Raw genomic sequence first — 11,322 nt, 5'->3', positions numbered from 1 at the left:
TGCAATTCGTGGCTGGAACGGCAACGGTTGAATGTCGCGAGAAATAAGTCATTTTTGGGGTGGTTATATCTTCGTTACTTTTGGACACTTACCGTATAAACTTTTTTGGTTGTGTTCCTTGATGTTTGTTCTTTATTTGTAAAGTCATTAAATGGAATTTGGATTCGTCTTAGGGACCCAAAATGCAATTCGTGGCTGGAACGGTAACGGTTGCATATCGCGAGAAATAAATCATTTTTAAGGTTGTTATATCTTCGTTATTTGTGGACACTTACCGTATAAACTTTTTTGGTTGTGTTCCTTGATGTTTATTCTTTATTTGTAAAGTCATTAAATGGAATTTGGATTCGTCTTAGGGACCCAAAATGCAATTTGTGGCTGGAACGGCAACGGTTGAATGTCGCGAGAACTAAGTGATTTTTGGGGTGGTTATATCTTCGTAACTTTTGGACACTTACCGTATAAACTTTTTTGGTTGTGTTCCTTGATGTTTATTCTTTATTTGTAAAGTCATTAAATGAATTTGGATTCGTCTTAGGGACCCAAAATGCAATTCGTGGCTGGAACGGTAACGGTTGCATATCGCGAGAAATAAATCATTTTTAAGGTTGTTATATCTTCGTTATTTGTGGACACTTACCGTAGAAACTTTTTTTGGTTGTGTTCCTTGATGTTTATTCTTTGTATTAAAATCATTAAATGGAACTTTGATTCGTCTTAGGGGCCCAAAATTCAATTCGTGGCTGGCCCTGTAACGGTTGAATGTCGCGAGAAATAAGTCATTTTTGGGGTGGTTATATCTTCGTTACTTTTGGACACTTACCGTATAAACTTTTTTGGTTGTGTTCCTTGATGTTCATTCTTTATTTGTAAAGTCATTAAATGGAATTTGGATTCGTCTTAGGGACCCAAAATGCAATTCGTGGCTGGAACGGTAACGGTTGCATATCGCGAGAAATAAATCATTTTTAAGGTTGTTATATCTTCGTTATTTGTTGACACTTACCGTATAAACTTTTTTGGTTGTGTTCCTTGATGTTTATTCTTTATTTGTAAAGTCATTAAATGGAATTTGGATTCGTCTTAGGGACCCAAAATGCAATTCGTGGCTGGAACGGCAACGGTTGAATGTCGCGAGAAATAAGTTATTTTTCGGGTGGTTTTATCTTCGTTACTTTTGGACACTTACCGTATAAACTTTTTTGGTTGTGTTCCTTGATCTTTATTCTTTATTTGTAAAGTCATTAAATGGAATTTGGATACGTCTTAGGGACCCAAAATGCAATTCGTGGCTGGAACGGCAACGGTTGAATGTCGCGAGAGATAAGTCATTTTTGGGATGGTTATATATTCGGTAATTGTGGACACTTACCGTATAAACTTTTTTTGGTTGTGTTCCTTGATGCTTATTCTTTGTTTGTAAAGTCATTAAATGGAATTTGGATTCGTCTTAGGGGCCCAAAATGCAATTCGTGGCTGGCCCGGTAACGGTTGCATATGGCGAGAAATAAGTTATTTTTGGGGTGGTTATATCTTCGTTATTTGTGTACACTTACCGTATAAACTTTTTTGGTTGTGTTCCTTGATGTTTATTCTTTATTTGTAAAGTCATTAAATGGAATTTGGATTCGTCTTAGGGGCCCAAAATGCAATTCGTGGCTGGAACGGCAACGGTTGAATGTCGCGAGAAATATGTCATTTTTGGGATGGTTATATCTTCGTTATTTGTGGACACTTACCGTATAAACTTTTTTTGGTTGTGTTCCTTGATGTTTATTCTTTGTATTAAAATCATTAAATGGAACTTTGATTCGTCTTAGGGGCCCAAAATGCAATTCGTGGCTGGCCCGGTAACGGTTGCATATGGCGAGAAATAAGTCATTTTTAAGGTTGTTATATCTTCGTTATTTGTGGACACTTACCGTAGAAACTTTTTTTGGTTGTGTTCCTTGATGTTTATCCTTTGTATTAAAATCATTAAATGGAACTTTGATTCGTCTTAGGGGCCCAAAATGCAATTCTTGGCTGGAACGACAACGGTTGAATGTCGCGAGAAATAAGTCATTTTTGGGATGGTTATATCTTCGTTATTTGTGGACACTTACCGAATAAACTTTTTTGGTTGTGTTCCTTGATGTTTATTCTTTGTTTGTAAAGTCATTAAATGGAATTTGGATTCGTCTTAGGGACCCAAAATGCAATTCGTGGCTGGAACGGTAACGGTTGCATATCGCGAGAAATAAGTCATTTTTAAGGTTGTTATATCTTCGTTATTTGTGGACACTTACCGTATAAACTTTTTTGGTTGTGTTCCTTGATGTTTATTCTTTATTTGTAAAGTCATTAAATGGAATTTGGATTCGTCTTAGGGACCCAAAATGCAATTCGTGGCTGGAACGGCAACGGTTGAATGTCGCGAGAAATAAGTAATTTTTGGGGTGGTTATATCTTCGTTATTTGTGGACACTTACCGTATAAACTTTTTTGGTTGTGTTCCTTGATGTTTATTCTTTATTTGTAAAGTCATTAAATGGAATTTGGATACGTCTTAGGGACCCAAAATGCAATTCGTGGCTGGAACGGCAACGGTTGAATGTCGCGAGAAATAAGTCATTTTTGGGATGGTTATGTCTTCGTTATTTGTGGACACTTACCGTATAAACTTTTTTGGTTGTGTTCCTTGATGTTTATTCTTTGTTTGTAAAGTCATTAAATGGAATTTGGATTCGTCTTAAGGGCCCAAAATGCAATTCGTGGCTGGCCCGGTAACGGTTGCATATGGCGAGAAATAAGTTATTTTTGGGGTGGTTATATCTTCGTTATTTGTGGACACTTACCGTATAAACTTTTTTGGTTGTGTTCCTTGATGTTTATTCTTTGTATTAAAATCATTAAATGGAACTTTGATTCGTCTTAGGGGCCCAAAATGCAATTCGTGGCTGGAACGACAACGGTTGAATGCCGCGAGAAATAAGTCATTTTTGGGATGGTTATATCTTCGTTATTTGTGGACACTTACCGTATAAACTTTTTTGGTTGTGTTCCTTGATGTTTATTCTTTGTTTGTAAAGTCATTAAATGGAATTTGGATTCGTCTTAGGAGCCCAAAATGCAATTCGTGGCTAGAACGGCAACGGTTTCATATGGCGAGAAATAAGTCATTTTTAAGGTTGTTATATCTTCGTTATTTGTGAACACTTACCGTAGAAACTTTTTTTGGTTGTGTTCCTTGATGTTTTTTCTTTGTATTAAAATCATTAAATGGAACTTTGATTCGTCTTAGGGGCCCAAAATGCAATTCGTGGCTGGAACGGCAACGGTTGAGTGTCGCGAGAAATAAGTCATTTTTAAGGTTGTTATATCTTCGTTATTTGTGGACACTTACCGTAGAAACTTTTTTTGGTTGTGTTCCTTGATGTTTATCCTTTGTATTAAAATCATTAAATGGAACTTTGATTCGTCTTAGGGGCCCAAAATGCAATTCGTGGCTGGGCCGGTAACGGTTGAATATGGCGAGAAATAAGTCATTTTTAAGGTTGTTATATCTTCGTTATTTGTGGACACTTACCGTAGAAACTTTTTTGGTTGTGTTCCTTGATGTTTATTCTTTGTTTGTAAAGTCATTAAATGGAATTTGGATTCGTCTTAGGGGCCCAAAATGCAATTCGTGGCTGGAACGGCAACGGTTGCATATGGCGAGAAATAAGTCATTTTTAAGGTTGTTATATCTTCGTTATTTGTGGACACTTACCGTAGAAACTTTTTTTGGTTGTGTTCCTTGATGTTTATTCTTTGTATTAAAATCATTAAATGGAACTTTGATTCGTCTTAGGGGCCCAAAATGCAATTCGTGGCTGGAACGGCAACGGTTGAATGTCGCGAGAAATAAGTCATTTTTAAGGTTGTTATATCTTCGTTATTTGTGGACACTTACCGTAGAAACTTTTTTTGGTTTTGTTCCTTGATGCTTATCCTTTGTATTAAAATCATTAAATGGAACTTTGATTCGTCTTAGGGGCCCAAAATGCAATTCGTGGCTGGAACGGCAACGGTTGAATGTCGCGAGAAATAAGTCATTTTTGGGATGGTTATATCTTCGTTATTTTTGGACACTTACCGTATAAACTTTTTTGGTTGTGTTCCTTGATGTTTATTCTTTATTTGTAAAATCATTAAATGGAATTTGGATTCGTCTTAGGGGCCCAAAATGCAATTCGTGGCTGGCCCGGTAACGGTTGCATATGGCGAGAAATAAGTTATTTTTAAGGTTGTTATATCTTCGTTATTTGTGGACACTTACCGTAGAAACTTTTTTTGGCTGTGTTCCTTGATGTTTATTCTTTGTATTAAAATCATTAAATGGAACTTTGATTCGTCTTAGGGGCCCAAAATGCAATTCGTGGCTGGAACGGCAACGGTTGAATGTCGCGAGAAATAAGTCATTTTTAAGGTTGTTATATCTTCGTTATTTGTGGACACTTACCGTAGAAACTTTTTTTGGTTTTGTTCCTTGATGCTTATCCTTTGTATTAAAATCATTAAATGGAACTTTGATTCGTCTTAGGGGCCCAAAATGCAATTCGTGGCTGGAACGACAACGGTTGAATGTCGCGAGAAATAAGTCATTTTTGGGAAGGTTATATCTTCGTTATTTGTGGACACTTACCGTATAAACTTTTTTGGTTGTGTTCCTTGATGTTTATTCTTTGTTCGTAAAGTCATTAAATGGAATTTGGATTCGTCTTAGGGGCCCAAAATGCAATTCGTGGCTGGCCCGGTAACGGTTGCATATGGCGAGAAATAAGTTATTTTTGGAGTGGTTATATCTTCGTTATTTGTGGACACTTACCGTATAAACGTTTCTTGGTTGTGTTCCTTGAGGTTTATTCTTTATTCGTAAAGTCATTAAATGGAATTTGGATTCGTCTTAGGGACCCAAAATGCAATTCGTGGCTGGAACGGTAACGGTTGCATATGGCGAGAAATAAGTCATTTTTAAGGTTGTTATATCTTCGTTATTTGTGGACACTTACCGTAGAAACTTTTTTTGGTTGTGTTCCTTGATGTTTATTATTTGTATTAAAATCATTAAATGGAACTTTGATTCGTCTTAGGGGCCCAAAATGCAATTCGTGGCTGGAACGGCAACGGTTGAATGTCGCGAGAAATAAGTCATTTTTGGGATGGTTATATCTTCGTTATTTGTGGACACTTACCGTATAAACTTTTTTTTGGTTGTGTTCCTTGATGTTTATTCTTTGTATTAAAATCATTAAATGGAACTTTGATTCGTCTTAGGGGCCCAAAATGCAATTCGTGGCTGGCCCGGTAACGGTTGCATATGGCGAGAAATAAGTCATTTTTAAGGTTGTTATATCTTCGTTATTTGTGGACACTTACCGTAGAAACTTTTTTTGGTTGTGTTCCTTGATGTTTATCCTTTGTATTAAAATCATTAAATGGAACTTTGATTCGTCTTAGGGGCCCAAAATGCAATTCGTGGCTGGCCCGGTAACGGTTGCATATGGCGAGAAATAAGTTATTTTTGGGGTGGTTATATCTTCGTTATTTGTGGACACTTACCGTATAAACTTTTTTGGTTGTGTTCCTTGATGTTTATTCTTTATTTGTAAAGTCATTAAATGGAACTTTGATTCGTCTTAGGGGCCCAAAATGCAATTCGTGGCTGGAACGGCAACGGTTGAATGTCGCGAGAAATATGTCATTTTTGGGATGGTTATATCTTCGTTATTTGTGGACACTTACCGTATAAACTTTTTTTGGTTGTGTTCCTTGATGTTTATTCTTTGTATTAAAATCATTAAATGGAACTTTGATTCGTCTTAGGGGCCCAAAATGCAATTCGTGGCTGGCCCGGTAACGGTTGCATATGGCGAGAAATAAGTCATTTTTAAGGTTGTTATATCTTCGTTATTTGTGGACACTTACCGTATAAACTTTTTTGGTTGTATTCCTTGATGTTTATTCTTTATTTGTAAAGTCATTAAATGGAATCTGGATTCGTCTTAGGGATCCAAAATGCAATTCGTGGCTGGAACGGCAACGGTTGAATGTCGCGAGAAATAAGTCATTTTTGGGGTGGTTATATCTTCGTTACTTTTGGACACTTACCGTCTAAACTTTTTTGGTTGTGTTCCTTGATGTTTATTCTTTATTTGTAAAGTCATTAAATGGAATTTGGATTCGTCTTAGCGGCCCAAAATGCAATTCGTGGCTGGAACGGCAACGGTTGAATGTCGCGAGAAATAAGTCATTTTTGGGGTGGTTATATCTTCGTTACCTTTTGACACTTACCGTATAAACTTTTTTGGTTGTGTTCCTTGATGTTCATTCTTTATTTGTAAAGTCATTAAATGTAATTTGGATTCGTCTTAGGGACCCAAAATGCAATTCGTGGCTGGAACGGTAACGGTTGCATATCGCGAGAAATAATTCATTTTTAAGGTTGTTATATCTTCGTTATTTAGGGACACTTACCGTATAAACTTTTTTGGTTGTGTTCCTTGGTGTTTATTCTTTATTTGTAAAGTCATTAAATGGAATTTGGATTCGTCTTAGGGACCCAAAATGCAATTCGTGGCTGGAACGGCAACGGTTGAATGTCGCGAGAAATAAGTGATTTTTGGGGTGGTTATATCTTCGTTACTTTTGGACACTTACCGCATAAACTTTTTTGTTGTGTTCCTTGATGTTTATTCTTTATTTGTAACGTCATTAAATGAATTTGGATTCGTCTTAGGGACCGAAAATGCAATTCGTGGCTGGAACGGTAACGGTTGCATATCGCGAGAAATAAATCATTTTTAAGGTTGTTATATCTTCGTTATTTGTGGACACTTACCGTAGAAACTTTTTTTGGTTGCGTTCCTTGATGTTTATTCTTTGTATCAAAATCATTAAATGGAACTTTGATTCGTCTTAGGGGCCCAAAATGCAATTCGTGGCTGGAACGACAACGGTTGAATGTCGCGAGAAATAAGTCATTTTTAAGGTTGTTATATCTTCGTTATTTGTGGACACTTATCGTATAAACTTTTTTTGGTTGTGTTCCTTGATGTTTATTCTTTGTATTAAAATCATTAAATGGAACTTTGATTCGTCTTAGGGGCCCAAAATGCAATTCGTGGCTGTCCCGGTAACGGTTGCATATGGCGAGAAATAAGTCATTTTTAAGGTTGTTATATCTTCGTTATTTGTGGACACTTACCGTAGAAACTTTTTTTGGTTGTGTTCCTTGATGTTTATCCTTTGTATTAAAATCATTAAATGGAACTTTGATTCGTCTTAGGGGCCCAAAATGCAATTCGTGGCTGGCCCGGTAACGGTTGCATATGGCGAGAAATAAGTTATTTTTGGGGTGGTTATATCTTCGTTACTTGTGGACACTTACCGTATAAACTTTTTTGGTTGTGTTCCTTGATGTTTATTCTTTATTTGTAAAGTCATTAAATGGAACTTTGATTCGTCTTAGGGGCTCAAAATGCAATTCGTGGCTGGAACGGCAACGGTTGAATGTCGCGAGAAATATGTCATTTTTGGGATGGTTATATCTTCGTTATTTGTGGACACTTACCGTATAAACTTTTTTTGGTTGTGTTCCTTGATGTTTATTCTTTGTATTAAAATCATTAAATGGAACTTTGATTCGTCTTAGGGGCCCAAAATGCAATTCGTGGCTGGCCCGGTAACGGTTGCATATGGCGAGAAATAAGTCATTTTTAAGGTTGTTATATCTTCGTTATTTGTGGACACTTACCGTAGAAACTTTTTTTGGTTGTGTTCCTTGATATTTATCCTTTGTATTAAAATCATTAAATGGAACTTTGATTCGTCTTAGGGGCCCAAAATGCAATTCGTGGCTGGAACGACAACGGTTGAATGTCGCGAGAAATAAGTCATTTTTGGGATGGTTATATCTTCGTTATTTGTGGACACTTACCGTATAAACTTTTTTGGTTGTGTTCCTTGATGTTTATTCATTGTTTGTAAAGTCATTAAATGGATTTTGGATTCGTCTTAGGGACCCAAAATGCAATTCGTGGCTGGAACGGTAACGGTTGCATATCGCGAAAAATAAGTCATTTTTAAGGTTGTTATATCTTCGTTATTTGTGGACACTTACCGTATAAACTTTTTTTGGTTGTGTTCCTTGATGTTTATTCTTTATTTGTAAAGTCATTAAATGGAATCTGGATTCGTCTTAGGACCCAAAATGCAATTCGTGGCTGGAACGGTAACGGTTGCATATGGCGAGAAATAAGTCATTTTTAAGGTTGTTATATCTTCGTTATTTGTGGACACTTACCGTAGAAACTTTTTTTGGTTGTGTTCCTTGATGTTTATTATTTGTATTAAAATCATTAAATGGAACTTTGATTCGTCTTAGGGGCCCAAAATGCAATTCGTGGCTGGAACGGCAACGGTTGAATGTCGCGAGAAATAAGTCATTTTTAAGGTTGTTATATCTTCGTTATTTGTGGACACTTACCGTAGAAACTTTTTTTGGTTGCGTTCCTTGATGTTTATTCTTTGTATCAAAATCATTAAATGGAACTTTGATTCGTCTTAGGGGCCCAAAATGCAATTCGTGGCTGGAACGACAACGGTTGAATGTCGCGAGAAATAAGTCATTTTTAAGGTTGTTATATCTTCGTTATTTGTGGAAACTTACCGTAGAAACTTTTCTTTGGTTGTGTTCCTTGATGTTTATCCTTTGTATTAAAATCATTAAATGGAACTTTGATTCGTCTTAGGGGCCCAAAATGCAATTCGTGGCTGGAACGACAACGGTTGAATGTCGCGAGAAATAAGTCATTTTTAAGGTTGTTATATCTTCGTTATTTGTGGACACTTATCGTATAAACTTTTTTTGGTTGTGTTCCTTGATGTTTATTCTTTGTATTAAAATCATTAAATGGAACTTTGATTCGTCTTAGGGGCCCAAAATGCAATTCGTGGCTGTCCCGGTAACGGTTGCATATGGCGAGAAATAAGTCATTTTTAAGGTTGTTATATCTTCGTTATTTGTGGACACTTACCGTAGAAACTTTTTTTGGTTGTGTTCCTTGATGTTTATCCTTTGTATTAAAATCATTAAATGGAACTTTGATTCGTCTTAGTGGCCCAAAATGCAATTCGTGGCTGGCCCGGTAACGGTTGCATATGGCGAGAAATAAGTTATTTTTGGGGTGGTTATATCTTCGTTACTTGTGGACACTTACCGTATAAACTTTTTTGGTTGTGTTCCTTGATGTTTATTCTTTATTTGTAAAGTCATTAAATGGAACTTTGATTCGTCTTAGGGGCTCAAAATGCAATTCGTGGCTGGAACGGCAACGGTTGAATGTCGCGAGAAATATGTCATTTTTGGGATGGTTATATCTTCGTTATTTGTGGACACTTACCGTATAAACTTTTTTTGGTTGTGTTCCTTGATGTTTATTCTTTGTATTAAAATCATTAAATGGAACTTTGATTCGTCTTAGGGGCCCAAAATGCAATTCGTGGCTGGCCCGGTAACGGTTGCATATGGCGAGAAATAAGTCATTTTTAAGGTTGTTATATCTTCGTTATTTGTGGACACTTACCGCAGAAACTTTTTTTGGTTGTGTTCCTTGATATTTATCCTTTGTATTAAAATCATTAAATGGAACTTTGATTCGTCTTAGGGGCCCAAAATGCAATTCGTGGCTGGAACGACAACGGTTGAATGTCGCGAGAAATAAGTCATTTTTGGGATGGTTATATCTTCGTTATTTGTGGACACTTACCGTATAAACTTTTTTGGTTGTGTTCCTTGATGTTTATTCTTTGTTTGTAAAGTCATTAAATGGAATTTGGATTCGTCTTAGGGACCCAAAATGCAATTCGTGGCTGGAACGGTAACGGTTGCATATCGCGAGAAATAAGTCATTTTTAAGGTTGTTATATCTTCGTTATTTGTGGACACTTACCGTATAAACTTTTTTTGGTTGTGTTCCTTGATGTTCATTCTTTATTTGTAAAGTCATTAAATGGAATCTGGATTCGTCTTAGGGATCCAAAATGCAATTCGTGGCTGGAACGGCAACGGTTGAATTTTAAGAGAAATAAGTCATTTTTGGGGTGGTTATATCTTCGTTACTTTTGGACACTTACCGTATAAACTTTTTTGGTTGTGTTCCTTGATGTTTATTCTTTATTTGTAAAGTCATTAAATGGAATTTGGATTCGTCTTAGCGGCCCAAAATGCAATTCGTGGCTGGAACGGCAACGGTTGAATGTCGCGAGAAATAAGTCATTTTTGGGGTGGTTATATCTTCGTTACTTTTGGACACTTACCATATAAACTTTTTTGTTTGTGTTCCTTGATGTTTATTCTTTTTTGTAAAGTCATCAAATGGACTTTGGATTCGTCTTAGGGGCCCAAAATGCAATTCGTGGCTGGAACGACAACGGTTGAATGTCGCGAGAAATAAGTCATTTTTGGGATGGTTATATCTTCGTTATTTGTGGACACTTACCGTATAAACTTTTTTGGTTGTGTTCCTTGATGTTTATTCTTTGTTTGTAAAGTCATTAAATGGAATTTGGATTCGTCTTAGGGACCCAAAATGCAATTCGTGGCTGGAACGGTAACGGTTGCATATCGCGAGAAATAAGTCATTTTTAAGGTTGTTATATCTTCGTTATTTGTGGACACTTACCGTATAAACTTTTTTTGGTTGTGTTCCTTGATGTTTATTCTTTATTTGTAAAGTCATTAAATGGAATTTGGATTCGTCTTAGGGATCCAAAATGCAATTCGTGGCTGGAACGGCAACGGTTGAATGTCGCGAGAAATAAGTCATTTTTGGGGTGGTTATATCTTCGTTACTTTTGGACACTTACCGTATAAACTTTTTTGGTTGTGTTCCTTGATGTTAATTCTTTATTTGTAAAGTCATTAAATGGAATTTGGATTCGTCTTAGCGGCCCAAAATGCAATTCGTGGCTGGAACGGCAACGGTTGAATGTCGCGAGAAATAAGTCATTTTTAAGGTTGTTATATCTTCGTTATTTGTGGACACTTACCGTAGAAACTTTTTTTGGTTGTCTTCCTTGATGTTTATCCTTTGTATTAAAATCATTAAATGGAACTTTGATTCGTCTTAGGGGCCCAAAATGCAATTCGTGGCTGGAACGGCAACGGTTGAATGTCGCGAGAAATAAGTCATTCTTGGGATGGTTATATCTTCGTTATTTGTGGACACTTACCGTATAAACTTTTTTGGTTGTGTTCCTTGATGTTTATTCTTTATTTGTGTAGTCATTAAATGGAAT

This window comes from Lepisma saccharinum, unplaced genomic scaffold, assembly GCF_977018435.1.
Source record: "Lepisma saccharinum unplaced genomic scaffold, izLepSacc3.1 HAP1_SCAFFOLD_182, whole genome shotgun sequence".
Lineage (NCBI taxonomy): Eukaryota > Metazoa > Arthropoda > Insecta > Zygentoma > Lepismatidae > Lepisma > Lepisma saccharinum.
This window is presented reverse-complemented; position numbering follows the sequence as displayed.